We start from the raw sequence: 15,919 nt of genomic DNA, 5'->3' as shown, positions 1-15,919 counted from the left end.
AAAAACATGACTTCATTCCAGTATGTCATGCTAGAGTACTACCTGCCTGACATAAAAATATCCTGATACATTTTTTCTTTACTGGCAACCATTATTGATCTTAAAATGTGATGAAGAGGATATGGGTAAGTAGCAATGCTTGAAAATGCCAGTTGTGTCACTTGCCATCACATATAGGCCATTATACAGCCTAAACTAAGTAGAATCAGTAAGGAACTCATTAGTCTGTGTTCAGCCAACCATGGGCATATGCTTTTCTTTAGAGACCTGACTATAAAACCATCAGTGTATATGTGCTACCACACATTTGCTCTTTATATATACATCTGCTTATCAACCAATGTTAGCTAAAGACAGACAATTAATTTGCTTACAGATTCTATTTAACTTGTTGTATATGAAAGCTTATGTGACGGCAAATGACACAACTGCCATTTTGAAGCCATGATGCATACTAATAGTGAGCCGATCCTACTCTCATCCTTAATCAATTTCTCACTGATGATTTGATGGCCATGATTTACCTAAATTTTGTAGCCTATTCGTCTTTACTTTGTCCCTGCTAGTCAGGCCCATGTTTATGAACCACTGGTATGTCATAGAGGACATTTTTGGCCTTATCAGTTAAAAGAAAATGCAGTTAAAACCCATTCTCCCCTATGCTCAACTTTGCTGGACTCCCTCTTATGAGGTCATCACTGTGTCTGGAATGTTCATAAATTCAGTTATAAAAATAACTGTAAATATTGTTCTATTGTATTTAAAGTTGATTTTTCAAGAAAAATCACTACTCACTACTATCTTGCTTCATGTCCCTTCATTTGTCAAAAATGTTTTTTAACTTGACATATACAGTACACTTTAATGTACAAAAAAACAGTTTGCCTTTGTGTTTAGCAGACAAAACACATCCACAGTATTACAGGAAGCATATTGACTAACCTAAGAAAGAAATGTATTGCATGGAGAATATACAATACTGTATATCTTTTTGATAATTGCATAATCAGATAATTTGATAATTCCCTGACTGAAAAAAGTATCAAATCCCTTGACTTTATTTGTTGTCCTTAGCTTTCCACCTCACTACTACCAATCAGTGCTGGTTGCTTGCATTTTGGTATGATTTATAGAACAGTTAAGTCCAGCCATGTATTAATTTCTGATTGGACGAGAGGCATTTATTTCATTTCATTTCATTCATTCAAAGTGAAGCAATTTCATAACATGTTTAATTCATAGGCTGCACAAACTGAATTTAGAGATGACAGATGAATGAGTGTTTGACCTGATGTTAAGAAGGTATGCAACTTTGGTCAGATGCTGCATTGCTTAAATTAACTGAACTGATATGGTTACTAAATAGCCTACAATAAGTACATTGAATTAATTTAATCTGAAAGCCTGCTGCTGAAAGTGATTAAGCATACCTTTTTGTTCAGCAAAAGCTGAAGGCTAATCAGTGCTGGTTGCTTGCATTGTAGCCTAATGAACTTCAAACAACTAAAATGGACTTCTTCTATAGGACATTGTATGATGTCACAATTGCGGCTTTGTGACATCAGCAGCATACAGCAGTTACATTATGTCATTAACCCTTAAAGGTGTAGGTTTTTGAAAATTCTAAGTTCCGCAACAATTGAAGGTTCTAAAATTCTATGTTGAATTCAATGAACCCAGATATTCTTTAGAATGTTAATTTCCCAACATTCCCGTCACACCGGTGTGACGGTACTCCTTTAAGGGTTAAACAGGGCCAAGTGTAAAGAGAATCCAAAGATCCTTTAGAGAATCTGTCTTGTTCATCCAAGTATGGAAATTAACATTGATTTAACACCTGAAATATACCGTAGGCTACAATAGTTCATCTCGCCACTTCAGTTCAACTTGCCACTTCTGGAGATGATGCTTTTATTGGCAATGATATTCTTATCAATCATTTTTCTCATTGTTTGGCACTGAATGCATGTAGCATCTTTCAACAGGCTCCAAAAAGCCAATCATCCATGTTCATTCAGATGAATAATTGGCAACATGTAACAAAACACATGTTTTTATGTATCTAATTTAAAACAGTACATAATGAAATAGCCTTCATATAGGCTGCAAATGTATTATAGACAAGCAATAGGCTGTACAAATGACTGAACTTGGCTCTGGAGTTAAATATGACAGAATGGGGGGTGCTGTTGTGCAACTGGTTTGGATCTATGTACCCACGGGCCCAGGTTCAAGACCGGCCTGGTCATTTCCCGGTCCCCATCTCTCTCTCCCACTTGCTTCCTATCACATTATAGGCATAAAACCCCCAAAGATGATAGAATGGATGAATGGAGTATTTTACCTTGTTCTCTGATGTTAACACAGAAGGTAGGCCTATGCAACTTTGGTCTGTCAAAAACATGGGCAGATGCTATTTTACAAGCCCATTTAAAATCCAATAATAAAATGGCCAATTCTAGCAAATATCTAGTACAACTTCATGCTTATCAGCCACCAACATGATTATAGTGAACACTGATTGCTTTGTAGCTAAAGATTGTTTCACAATAGGCTCCAACAACTTCTACCTGAGTCTCCAACTCGAAGTGGTAACAACTTGTGGATGGGGCAGTGATCAGAAGGAGCTTGTGGACGGGGGCGGTGATCAGAAGGATGGTTTGTGTCAGTCTGTATAACAGTCTGTAAGTCTGAGATTTGCATATGAAGGAGGAAACAACAGGTTTCCTGTTCACAGTAGCTTTGAGGCCATGCATCAAACCCTCCTTATTCAACAAAGATAATATAGTGGAGCAGTTAAGCTCACAATTTCATACCAACTGATCATTTTGATAATTCCTACCAGAGCAGGGATGTCCCTCTCTGTCTTCAAAAACCTCCTCTCCTAGCACTACAAACAACTTGACATGCTTAATCTAGCACTTAGACTGTCCCTCCCTTGATTTAACATTGCTTGAACTGTTATCCTATTCTATGTGAATAAGCTTACTCATTGCGAGTTTTACACCATGCGCCAGGGTGCAAAATATGGCCCTAAATCTGATTAGACCCCTTTTCTGAGTTTTTCTGTCAAATTTGATGCTTAACTGCCCCACTATTAAAAAGGGTTTTTATTTTAAGTCTGCTTGAAGTGTTGTGTTGTTTGGAAACAGGAGAAGCCAAGACTAAGATTGGAACTATTTTTTGGAGTGAAGGAATTTAAAAAAAATGTAAAAGCAATATGGCACTTGTGATCGTGGCAATGGATATAACCACGGCTTTTACACGGCTCTCGTGCCTATGGCTGAACCACAGTCTCTCTCGTTTATACCATGTTGCTTAAATTAACTGAACTAATATAGATTTTGGTTTGGTTATGGTTACTAAACAGCCTATAGAAAGTAGGCTTCATTAAATACATTATAGTTGCTGAAAGTTGTTCCACACCTTTTCCTTTGAAATATCATCCCATTTTATCATAGGCCGTAGGCTAATCAGTGCTGGTTGCTTGGTAGCCTAACCTTATCCCTTAGGAGTACCGTCACACCGGTGTGACGGGAAATTAACATTCTAAAGAATATCTGGGTTCATTGAATTCAACATAGAATTTTAGAACCTTCAATTGTTGCGGAACTAAGAATGTTCAAAAACCTACACCTTTAAGGGTTATGAACTGAAACTGAGCTGAAATGGACTTTTTCTATAAGACATTGTATGATGTCATATTTGACATCAGCAGCACAGCAGTAACATTATGTCATTAAACAGGGTGTGACCTGTGAAAGCTGTTTAGTTCACCGAATTTAATATTAATTTAACCCTTAAAGGTGTACCATCACCTTTATTGGGGCATGATATTGGGAAATTTGGTCTCTGCATTTATCCCAATCCGTGAATTAGTGAAACACACTCAGCACACAGTGAACACACAGTGAGGTGAAGCAGACACTAATCCCGGTGCAGTGAGCTGCCTGCAACAACAGCGGTGCTCGGGGAGCAGTGAGGGGTTAGGTGCCTTGCTCAAGGGCACTTCAGCCGTGCCTACTGGTCGGGGTTCGAACAGGCAACCCTCCGGTTACAAGTCCGAAGCGCTAACCAGTGCCACGGCTGCCCCTAAAAAGATAAGATGTCCACACCAGGATCCAGAACATTTTGTGTTATGTAAAAAAAGTTTGCCCAGGTAGGCTAGTGAAGCAGCCTGTTAGTTAAATAATTATGGTTATGCTGGGATTTGGGAGACACTTTTGTAACCACACAATTTTACGATAGTGGTTGCGAACGTTCGTTGCTACTATGGTTTTGGGAAACACTAACGTAGTGTAACGATGCATTGGACTATGTAAGTTCCACCACCATAGTTCAAACTATCGTTTGGGAAACAGTTTTGTCGTACTTACATAGTTTCAACCAACCATTTCAACCAGTTTTTTTTGAAACGCACCCCTGATGTCTGATGTGTGATCAGTGGAATATGGGGAGGAAAACGGCAGTGTTTTTTTTGCGCGTCTGCAGAAGTCAGCCAAATATGAATGTAAGTCTGCGGCATAAAGCATATGTATTTGTTTATTGTACAGAAAAATAAAAATGACATGTCAAGCAGTCAATTGACTACATTGCAGTCAAGAAGTAGGGCAAAGTAATTTACGAAACCAAAACGTGAGTCATAGTTGTCTAAGCCTCTATAAGCGTAGCCTGTTTAAAAGCGTAAGCTAGATATTATTAAATGCGCCAACAACATTGTTTTCTGCAGAAGCCTACCCAAGGCTACAGATTAATTCTGAACAGTTATTTTGTTACCACCGTGTAGTCAAGACTTAATCCATACCCAAGTAGCCTAAATCGAGGTAATGTTTAATTATGCATGATTTATTTTGTTATTGAATTCGTAGGCTGGGATTCCTCTCGGCAACAATTATGTTTAACGGTAGCCTCCTGCTTTTTCAGAAGGGGCGACAGGCAGGCTACTGACAGAGCGATGTACAGTGGCAGTGCGACGCACAGTGGCTGAAAGTGGTACTAAAGTTTCACGCAGCTTCATGCCGCGTAATGTGTGACTGAAGTGGCCATTTGAAAGCAACGCCCACTGTAAGAGCCAAAAGAGAGCACTATAAAAGGCAACTCATTCCACCAGCGAGGAACCTAAGAAAATATTGATTTGACTGTCATTTCCTTTAGGCTACTAAAACTGGTGGCGTCTTTTAACACGGTTTTGTCTGATCAAATAATCTTTGCTTCTTAACTATACAGAAGTTTAATGAAGTAGGCTACATGAGGGGGTGTTTATGTATTTTCCACGTCGGCTTTTTTCATAGCACGTGAAGGCTCATCCTCAGGTTGATGCCATTGCTACGACGGAGTATTAGGGCCACACATGAAGAAAAAAATATTTTTTGCCAACTTTCAACTTTATTCTCGAAATGTCGAGTTTAATGTCGACTTGAAAATCAACATGTCGAGTTTAATCTCGCCATGGCAAAAATATTTTTTTCTTCACGTGTGGCCCTAATACTCCGTCGTACATTGCAGCTTCGGAAATAGACCACTTGTGACTGTATAATTTGCTAACCCGACTCAGCCGTCACTGGCTACACTGGAACGACAACGAACAGGTATAACACATTATATACAGTATGCAGTAAGCACAATGCATGTCCAGATGACTTAGGCCCACAACACCTACAATGCACAACAAAAATAAGATTAAAACCAGACAAACATGAGAAACAAGTTAAATACCTCAATAGGCTACATACCAGTGTAGCAGCGACTCATCACTTGAGGCAGGGTGTAAGTAAGAACTAGCCATGCACCAAGACAGCACGGAGGCCAGTGAGGCAAGCAATGGATGGTGCTGTAAAACCAGGATTGCAGATATAAACCTCCAGAAACAAGTCAAAACGGTAGCAAGAGGGAGAAAAACACTGAGATCTCATACCGGCGGCCGGCAGGAAGGCGTGCGTTGGCCAGAGGCAGGTTTCCAGGTGTCCACCTGGGCAAAAGCTACCTACCATTTTATATGGTATCCAGGTAAACTTATTGGCTAACCAATTAGGCAGTGATTATGGGGCGCCCCACCCCTTAATCCTGTTACATATGCTGAGATTTTGATGCCTGAATAAAGTGGGAAATCTTTATTTCAGCAGAGATCTATTACCAATTCAGTGAATAACAGCTCCTTTTTAGTTCCTGGAAGTGCTCTGCCTAATGTAGCCTACAGTATAACCATGGGTGGCTCTTCCTTTGGGTTGGCTGATATACATCAGTACATCTTTTCCCCCCATTTTCCCACAGGGTTCAGAGTGCTGCCCTATAGGTGTGGAGAGGTAGAACCTTGAGACCTGTCCGCAGGGCAGTGTTGTATAAAGTACTAGAAAGCAATACTTGAGTAAAAGTACAAGTATCGTGCTAAAAAAAGACTTTGGTACAAGTGAAAGATACATTTTAGAATATTACTGAAGTAAAAGTCTTAAAGTATCTGATATATACTGTACTTAACCCTTTCGTGCCCGTGCCGAACATTCCATTTTTGGTGCTGGATGACCTCCTTACACAAAAAAACTTATTTCTTGAGTATAATACATACCATCAATGGGATATACATACCATTGTAATCAGAAGGGTCAGTTCTATCAAATGATGTAAAATACATATGGTAATGTTGATATAGTAATGAACAGTCTTTGAAAATCCTCTCCAAATGTATACCGAAATTCGTTAAAATTGAATTTCATTCGCATAAAAATGAATTTTCATCATATTTCTATACGAGATAGAGAAAAATATAGAGTGTATGACATGTTCAGCAAGTTGTGGGCTATTTAACAAAAAAAGACTGAATTGGAATATCATTAACCTTTCAAAAGTTATGATAAATTAAGTGATAAGTGTAAAAAAAATGCAGGAAACGGATTTAGAATGTTGACAGAATTCACATTCTCTTTCTCACCAAAAACATAAAAAAGTATGCATAAAACTAATAATGAAGTCAGACACAATGGTTTAGATTTATTTGGTCCATAAGAATAAACCATTTATTTGTATATAAGCAAATGCTACAGTCAACAATAATGATATATAAAAGAAAAACATGTACCTTACCAGTAATACAGGAAGTAAGTATACTGTATATTTATTGAAGATCAATTCTGAAGAGACATAGAATACATTTGATTCAACAGATACAACTTCCTTATATAAATTAGTGTAATATGAAAATGATATACATCTATAAAATGTATTATTTATGAAAAGCTAGGAATACAATCAACTTCAACATCACTCAAAAATCAATGTGTCTAAACATTTGAAAGTGGATTACATAGAACAAGCCTGTTGAGAATAAACACATACACACATATAAACACAAACTCACACACACACACACAGAGGAGGATAGGGAAAGGTGGGGTGGGGAACCTGAAGGTTAAACACAGAGGACCTATGACTCATAACGAAACGCATCCCCTTCTGTAGAATGCCAAATCTGACAGCAATTTTGTTTACCAAAAAAGCAGTCACCTACCGCTAAACTCCAGGCCATACAAGCTACTTTAGTGTTATTATGTATTGTTTTTATAACAAAGCCAACAATTTTTCTTTGGCTCCTGCTGTACAGGAATATGTACTTGATGAAAAGATGACAGAGTAGTAGTTGGAGCAGCTGAAGGCGAGGCTGAAATTTTAACGGAAATGCCTGCCAGCTGTTGTGATAGATTTTAAGCCAAAATCTTTCTGGCTGTAGCTACCAAACCTAGGTTCAACACCAGATTCTGCATTGCCAAACTTGAAATAATAAGAAACTACTGAAACAGCAATGTCAATGGATCAATGTCAATGTCAAAGTGTACACAATATTTATTTCTCATTTGGTCAACGCTCCCTGATCCCTTCAGAGACTTGGTTCCCCAGTAGCAATGGATATTAGGGAGGGAAGTGAAGTCCCATGTCAATGATCAATCCCAGAAAACTGTGAAACTCTTCTGGGGTCTCTTCGTCCCATGCCCCTGCACTGTGTGTTTGCATACAACGGCCTACTAAGCACAACCTCCCACCCGTTCCGGTTGGTAAAACCACATATGCCTGGGACAACAACATAAAAATCAACATAACAATTTCAGTGTTTTAGTGGCACCACCCTACGCACGCCACCTAAATCTATACCTTCTTCCTCCATCCTCACATGGTCTTCAACATTGTGAGCGCAAGCTCATCAGCAGTCAGCCACCTCTTCAGGCCTGCAAGGAGGTCTGTGTAGGTCTTGTCATCCTCCATCTGAAACAACAGTAAAATCATACAAATGTAATACATTTATTAATTAAAAAAATAAAATCACAAAACTACAGATGTGTGCGTGTGTGCACATACATACACAAGAAGAGGTAGCCTAAACTATTGAAGCATTTTGAGTAACTCAAAAATATTTAGAAGTATGAAAAGTCATTTTATTACACATGGGTTTAGCTACCCTATATCTGATTGCCTGGCTGGCATTAAGATAAAGACAGATTACATTTCACCTAGTAACTAACTGCTTAAATGCAATAATGACATTTCTGACATAATATGTGATTTCACATCATGTTTTCTATAAAACTACATATTGAGAAGAGTAGAATATCAAGTCATGCCATCTTAGAAAATGTTGAGACAAGCACGTCTGATGTTTGTCATTTAGAAGCAAGGTAAAACAGTTCACTACAAACTGCCTAGCGAGGTAACAACCCGATGAGAGGCAATACCTTAATTAGCACTACATTTCTGACAGAATCCGTGATTTCACATCTCTTGTTTTCTACAACTACATATTGAGAGGAGTAAAAATATCGCTCAACTTATTTCATGTAAGAGAACATAACTTAGAAACGCGGCCCATTGATTTATTCAGCTTTGGTATGCTATACTGACTTGCCAATATAATGCTTACCTAACAAGCAAATTGGTACTAGAAAACAAACTTACTTACAGGTTATATACTAACAGGTTTTTAAATGAAATTGTCAAATGAAAATAACTGATATAAAAAGCAAACGAGAATACTGCAAGCAGTTCAGAGTAATGCAGCTAGCTAAAGTTACATGACGATGCACTTAGCCCCCGCTATGCCATAATGTTGACGCTGATGAGAAAGCATATTACTGTCAAATAACATGATTTTATGACTACAAATTAAGATTAACCATAACTAGAAACGATGTAAAATATATATTACCTCAGTTTATCCAGCTGTGTGGTTTCCAGTCGAGGTAAACTCCAACGAAGTGCAGGTGGCATCTGGCGGTCCATGTTAAAATGTACGACTGAAGTGAAAAGTTTTTTTCCACGACTCAACTTCAAGTATCCAAAACATTTCGCGCCATAAACCCCTTAACCAATCATATCAAATTGAAGCTTATGTTGTCAGCATTACGGGGAAGATTTCAGAAATATCAGTGTTGGACAGCTGAGATATTAGATGATTGGTCATCGTTAAAATTTTAACGAAATTAGAACGGTCGGGCTTGTAAGGGTTAAGTATCAAAAGTAATTTTCTGATATTTAATGTACTTAAGTATTTGCAGTAAAAGTAAAAAGCAAGTGATTTTAATTTGGACTTTTATTGTGAACTTTATTTTGGCTTTCTTATAGTAAAGCATAAAGCATATTCAGGGTTCCCATATCTTCTTAATCTCACTCATCAAATCAAAATCACATTCTTTTCTAGGACTTTTCAGGCACAATTCTTTTAAGTTCAAAGAACAAAAGAACAAACAGCATATTTTTAGAGCTGACATCAAAGAAAAAAACAGAAACAGAAATGTCACTTTTGTATGAACTTCATGTAAAAATGAAAAATAAATAACTTATTTCTTTAAAAAAAATGACCTGCTGGTAGGGAGAACATTTTGGTCATGTGGTATGAGCATTTCTAGGGCTTACTCCCCAGGTCACCATCTCACTCTCACACACACACACACATGCCACCTATGTCCAGCAGCTACTAATATGCCAGTCATTAGTTGAAACTGAAAAGGTGTCTGTTCATCTTCAAAAGAAGCTGGTTTTCAAAGTTGCCAGAATTCAGTGCTCGGGAGTTTCAGGCCCAAGACCGGCCCACGTTTTCCATAGTGGTGGAAATTGGATAAATGAAGCAACATTTCAGCTCTTACTATCCTGTAGTTTTTATTAGTACCATGGTTCAACAAATATGTAAAGGTTCTATAATAATTCACTTCAACTGAGAAGTTAACAAAAAAATATTCCACTATTCCACAAGTTAACAAAACAGAAAGAAAGAAAGAAAGAAAGAAAGCCTTTGAAATGTAGCCTATCCCATGCTTCCACAAAGAGGCATATTGAACTAATGTTTAGGCTACATGTTTTTTGCATGGGTAGGTTGTTGTTTGGTGATTTAGCCTACTCCTTTAGTCTCTTCTGAGCAAACAAGGCATATAGGTTTATCATGTCGGGTAATTGCTCTTTCTTACATTAAATAACTTTAATTTATCCTCTCTACTTGTCCCTGTAGTCATGGCCTCCTCATCACTAATTTGGGGCTCATCATTTTCAGTGGTCGACTGGTTGACCTGCTGCTCAGTCTCTCCTGGCCTCTTTCTACCATCCATCCTTCCTGACGCTTGTGTCTACTGTAGGGCCGGCTCGGCTATCTGTATCTGAGAAAACTTTTTGGAAAAAAAAGGGCTATGGACCCAACCAACTCGTTTTAGGAGGGGAGAACTCCCTCACGTAGGCTACAACCCTTGCAGAGTCATTGCATTGTTGTCATGCACAGAATGCGGAACATGTCCTACTTTAAGAAAAGATAGACGTGACCAATGTCAAAAGTGAAGCGGCCCACCGTGAATTCTCCCGATTACCCTGATTCAGTCTTACTCTTGTTGGACTGAAGAAAAGTCCTGCGATGCTAAATAGCCTTTCACAAAAAATTTGTTTTGTGGCTGTTTTCAGAGCCTGGGTTGTCCACAGAGACACATTTTTTTATAGTGTATTCAGGACACAGGCAGCTAGCAGATGGTGAGGTGATGTTTGCTGTAAGTGACAAAAAATGTTTTAGCCTAAAAAACATATGACATCGCTTAGAGCAGTGGTTCTCAACCTTTTTTCAGTGATGTACCCCCTGTGAAATATTTTTTCAGATAAGTAACCCCCTATCCATAGTTCGAGTTTTGACAGTGATTGACAGGTGATGGTGGGTGGCATGTGACAGGTTGGGTCGAACCATCCTGGTATGGGGGGGACTCTGGGTTTTTAGGATAATGAATAGCCTACTGAAATATAAAATTCATTTTATGAACTTATATTTTCCTAAAATATTTATTAAATAATTGTTTTTTTAATAAAAGTTTTTTGCATGGATTCTACTTTTTAAATATATGTATATTTTAAAATCTCACGTACCCCCTGGAGTGCCTTCACATACCCCCATTTGAGAACCACTGGCTTAGAGCACCTTTAAGAGAGAGACAGAGGCCTTATTGAGTTGCCTATTTTAGACAGTAGAGGGCGTCAGTGGAGTGTTGCTCATCAATGAGATGTGATGTGGCCAACAGCAGTATATGTGCAGGTTAGTCTATAGTTTAGTTTGTTTTGTCTTTTTTTTTAAATGACACCCTGTAACCACCCTGCAACCATCAATTAGGCCGCCATTAAAAGCACTTAGCACTACATGGCTATGAAAGACATTGGTAATGTATCACAGAAAGCCATGTGAGAGCAAGAAAAACAAAACAGACCAAAACACCTTTTTTGTCTTTCTGTCCTCTTTTGCATCTGTACTTAAATGTTGTGTACTAAAATAGTCCACCAGATAGCAGTAGTATCCTAGTAATATTAGATGGAGTAACACCTCAGCAGATATTAGCCTGTTGTTCGGAGCTGAGATAGTTTAAGTTCCAGTCATAGTGGGGTTGCTGCAAAGCCCCAAATATTAAACCTCTTGTGGTCAGGGACGAACTGGGACTGAAAAAAGGCTCTGGACTTGTTTCCAAAGAGGCCCACCACCATATGCACGCAACCACCCATTAATTACCTATCATGATGCAGTCTCACAATTTTATACCAGTGAAAATATCACATTCAATCCGATATGGTATGGGCACTGTAACCAGTTACGTTACAGTCCCCCCGGCCAGTCACATTTTACAAATCGTTATTGTTTAATGATTATTGTTTTGCCTTCATTCATATACCAACAGGGACGTCATAAACCATTATGGTAAATGGGGGTCTTTGTAGTCCATTTATCAGGCTCACTCTTTCACTCTTTTCCCCTCTCCTCTCCTTTCTCTGCCTTCTTTTAGAGGTCCCTCTGCTTCTCCTCTCCATCACTCTATTCAGGATAAATGGTTTCTCCAGGAAGCAGGGCAGCCAACACAAAAATGTAGACACCCCCGCCGCCAGTCTTTGTGTACACAAAGTAGCCGTTCTGAACTGCAAGTGGTGCATGCACACTATCGACAGTCATTTATGACACACTTATGAGAAGATGTGCTTATCGAGTCACATGCAACTGATTTCAAACCTCTGTGACACACCATCTCAGTTTCAGCATTTGTACACTGACCTTTATGTTTGAGTGTGTGTCTGGTGTGTGTGTGTGTGTGTGTGTGTGTGTGTGTGTGTGTTTGTAGGCTTGGTATGAATGTGTGAGTGTTTTTGTGTGTGTCAAAGATAGAGAGAAAAACTGTCAAAGAGAAACCAGCTGTTTCTTAGTCATTTTCTAATTTCTGTTCTACACTGTATAGTTATCACATCTAATCAATACTACTCTTGAGTTCTTGTCAGTCATGCATGATGCATGATTTGATACTGTTGAGAGTTAAAGAAGCTTAAAATGAAAGATGTTTCAAGTTTGTAGCTACAGCTACATTATTAAAGTACAGCTTGTAAAGAGCCGCTTTTGTAATTCTCCCTTAATCTTATGACAGTGAGGTGGATGACACCAATGGTTTCTCAATTAGTTAGACATGGTAAAGAAAACCACATAAACTGTAACTTTTTTATATATATTTTTCAATAATCAGACACACAGTCATACACATGTGATAGAGTACTGTAAGGAATGTGACCTAGCATTTTGTAGCATGATTACTTTTTTGTAAGCATCTTAAGCATGTGACTATATGATGAGCTATTTTACTTCCTTCAGGCTATTTTTGATTTCTTTCACATGGGTCTCGTACATAGTGCTCAGCATTATCTTCCATGGAGACTTCCGATCATCAGAACATGAATCAGATTTTATTATTTTAAATTGTATATTCTTCTGTTGAGAAGATAGAGCACTTTGAAGGCAACAGCAATTTGTCAGATGCTACAAAGATGTTGACTAAAACTATTCCAAAGGGGTAGTATTAATACTTCCATTCAGCTCTAAGTTACTGGAAAAAATGGTAAGATTTCTTACAAGAATATAAGAAGACCGGTTTTTAACCAGTCTCTGAGCGAGAATAGCCAAGACAAACTTCGTCCACCAGTCATTAGCAAGCATCAACTTTTATAAATAGGAAAAAAAAAATGTGTGCAGATGTGCAGTGGCCTGTACATTTAGCATAAAACATTGCAAAATGTACTATATGAATGTATGTTAAAGACACTATAAGCGATGTTGGGCAACATCACTTCTGTTGACGTTCAGACAAAACAGAGAGCTAGCTCGCTACTCCCTCCCCCTCCCTGCCGTGCAATAGAGTACCGAAGCCATGACGTAGCATTGTCAAGGCAGCAATTTCACTGGATCTAAACAAATCAATCTAACCACAGTATCCACCATAGTGGTGGCTTTCTTAATCTATTTAAATAATTTTACAACGTTTCGAAGACGCTAGTATATATTTTTTTTACACAGTGGGAATCACATGGGCTACTACAACATATATTCCAACACGATCAAATTTGTGACAACAGAGTTTTATTTTAGCATGGGTTTCCTCCGTAAAAGAGACCTGCATGTAACTTCACAGCATGAGGTTAAAATCCTTAAATGCACAGAGGTGTCTTGGCTTTATTTTTGAGACAAAAAATGTCATTCAGCCGCCAGTCTTTGATAAGACGTGAGATATTCACTGGAATTTTGTTTCTTTACTCCTGCCAGGGAATCTGTGTTACATGTGGCTAAGCTTTAAACAATTTATTAGCCAGAAACAATCCAACATGTTAACATTCAATGCTATGAAGCCACTTCGAAAGTTTGTTTAGATCCAGTGACTGCCGTCATGGAAACAGAACTTCACACTTCGGTACTCTATTAAGGTTTTGCACCTACGTCATAATGTCATGTGACCGTTTGTTTACAACTAGAGTGGTAGGCAAGAATGGTAGGCAAGGCACTGCAGAGAGTGGTAGGCAAGCCTACAACAGTCGGGTTGCATAGGCTACACATAGTTACAAATAGCTTCAAAATTGAAATCAAATATTGACCGGGATGCCGACCACTTGTGTATGCCCTAACAGTTGGTTTTACAATAAGAAGCAACAAGGCAACGAAGACCATTTAGCCTACCTATCCTCGTGGTTGTGGAGGATGATCGTTAGCAGCTGTGAAGTCTTTTATTCTCAAGATGGCCTAATGGTGTAGCCTACTGTCTACGAAGACGTAGGCTAAAATACAACTATCTACAGTCATCCAAAAATGAATTGCCAGAGATAGGCTATGAAGGGAAAAAGTGCAGCATTTTAAACATGGCAAGATTTTTTTTTAAAGTTTGTTCTAATTTGTCTCGTGAAATTCGTGCTTGTGGACATCACCTATCTCCTGTCCTTCTATTTCACGTTATCATGAGTGTCATTTGATCACAACAAATGCTAATAAATGAAAACAGAATAGGCTTATGTGCTATAGCCTACAGGTCAGTTAGGCTAACTCCCGTCTGTCAAAATAAACTGATTTGATCCTATGAATTGTTTAGCGATCACACACAACAACTTAACACAGCAACCTCAAACACCACTGTTGAACCTAGGCTACTGCTTCAGTCATGTAAGAAATAAGCAGTTTATGAATTATCTTTACCCGTTTAATCAAGTCCACATGAATAAAATAACAGCATATTTAAAGGCTGAGTTAGCATAACAGCCTAATATAGCCGATGCTGCAATGAACTAGTAAAAAGGTTTTATACTATTAATGAACTTTATCACTCACATTCTGAGTTTTTCTGGGTGGTTATATATCCATGCAGATCGTCTTCGAATGAGTCATCGTTGTTATATGTTATAATATGTTACAGGATTCATGACTTTAACGACATAATGTTACATGATGCTGACTGACGCTGCATGGCTATGTAGGCTACCGTTTTAACGTCTGCTGAGTCTACTGCCTACCAAAACCTGTCGCTGTTCAGTTCAAGTTAAATTATCAAATATTGTTTGATTTTGTGTCAACTTTCAGAGGGAAGACATGTTCCTTTCTGGCCAAATTCCACAGCTTCTAAGAAAGTCTATCGTCTTCGTGTAAACCGAGTTTTGAACAGAGAAAAAAATTTAGGCTACCATAGGCTACATGCAGGTTCTCCCATAACGTTAGCAATACAGAGCAATGCACCAAATCAGGGCGATTTTAGCGAAATAACGTTCCTGTGACAGGCTAGCAAATATTGAACAATGGGATAACGTTTAATCATCGCCTTTATTGATGCCTGAAATGTTGATATTGCTGAAATACAGAGATGTAGCCTACTGAGAGGCAGCTGCAGACAACGATGTTCAATGGGCTAAACTTGTCCCTTGCCTACCAGGTGGTAAACAAAGCTATAGAACCTAGAATACGTCACATGAAAAACGAAACTCGCATCTCGTCGGTTATTGGCTGGAACACTGTTTGTTATATTTCGTGGTGCAGGTTGCACATGGGTTTTTTATAGTGTGTTCAGGGGACAGGCAGCTAGCGGAGAGTGAGGAGATGTTTGCTGAATGTGACCAAAAATGTTTTGGCCTAAAAACG

The 15,919-nt window shown here is 38.5% G+C and overlaps 1 protein-coding gene across 1 annotated transcript in view; it reads left to right on the top strand.

Moving 5' to 3' along the window:
- LOC125285286 (prolyl endopeptidase-like) overlaps positions 1–15,919 on the top strand; it is a 77,238-nt gene that overhangs the window by 7,723 nt on the left and 53,596 nt on the right. The window lies entirely within an intron of this gene.

The sequence above is a fragment of the Alosa alosa genome, chromosome 20 (genome assembly GCF_017589495.1).
Source record: "Alosa alosa isolate M-15738 ecotype Scorff River chromosome 20, AALO_Geno_1.1, whole genome shotgun sequence".
NCBI classification, from domain to species: Eukaryota; Metazoa; Chordata; class Actinopteri; order Clupeiformes; family Clupeidae; genus Alosa; species Alosa alosa.
This window is presented reverse-complemented; position numbering and strand designations above follow the sequence as displayed.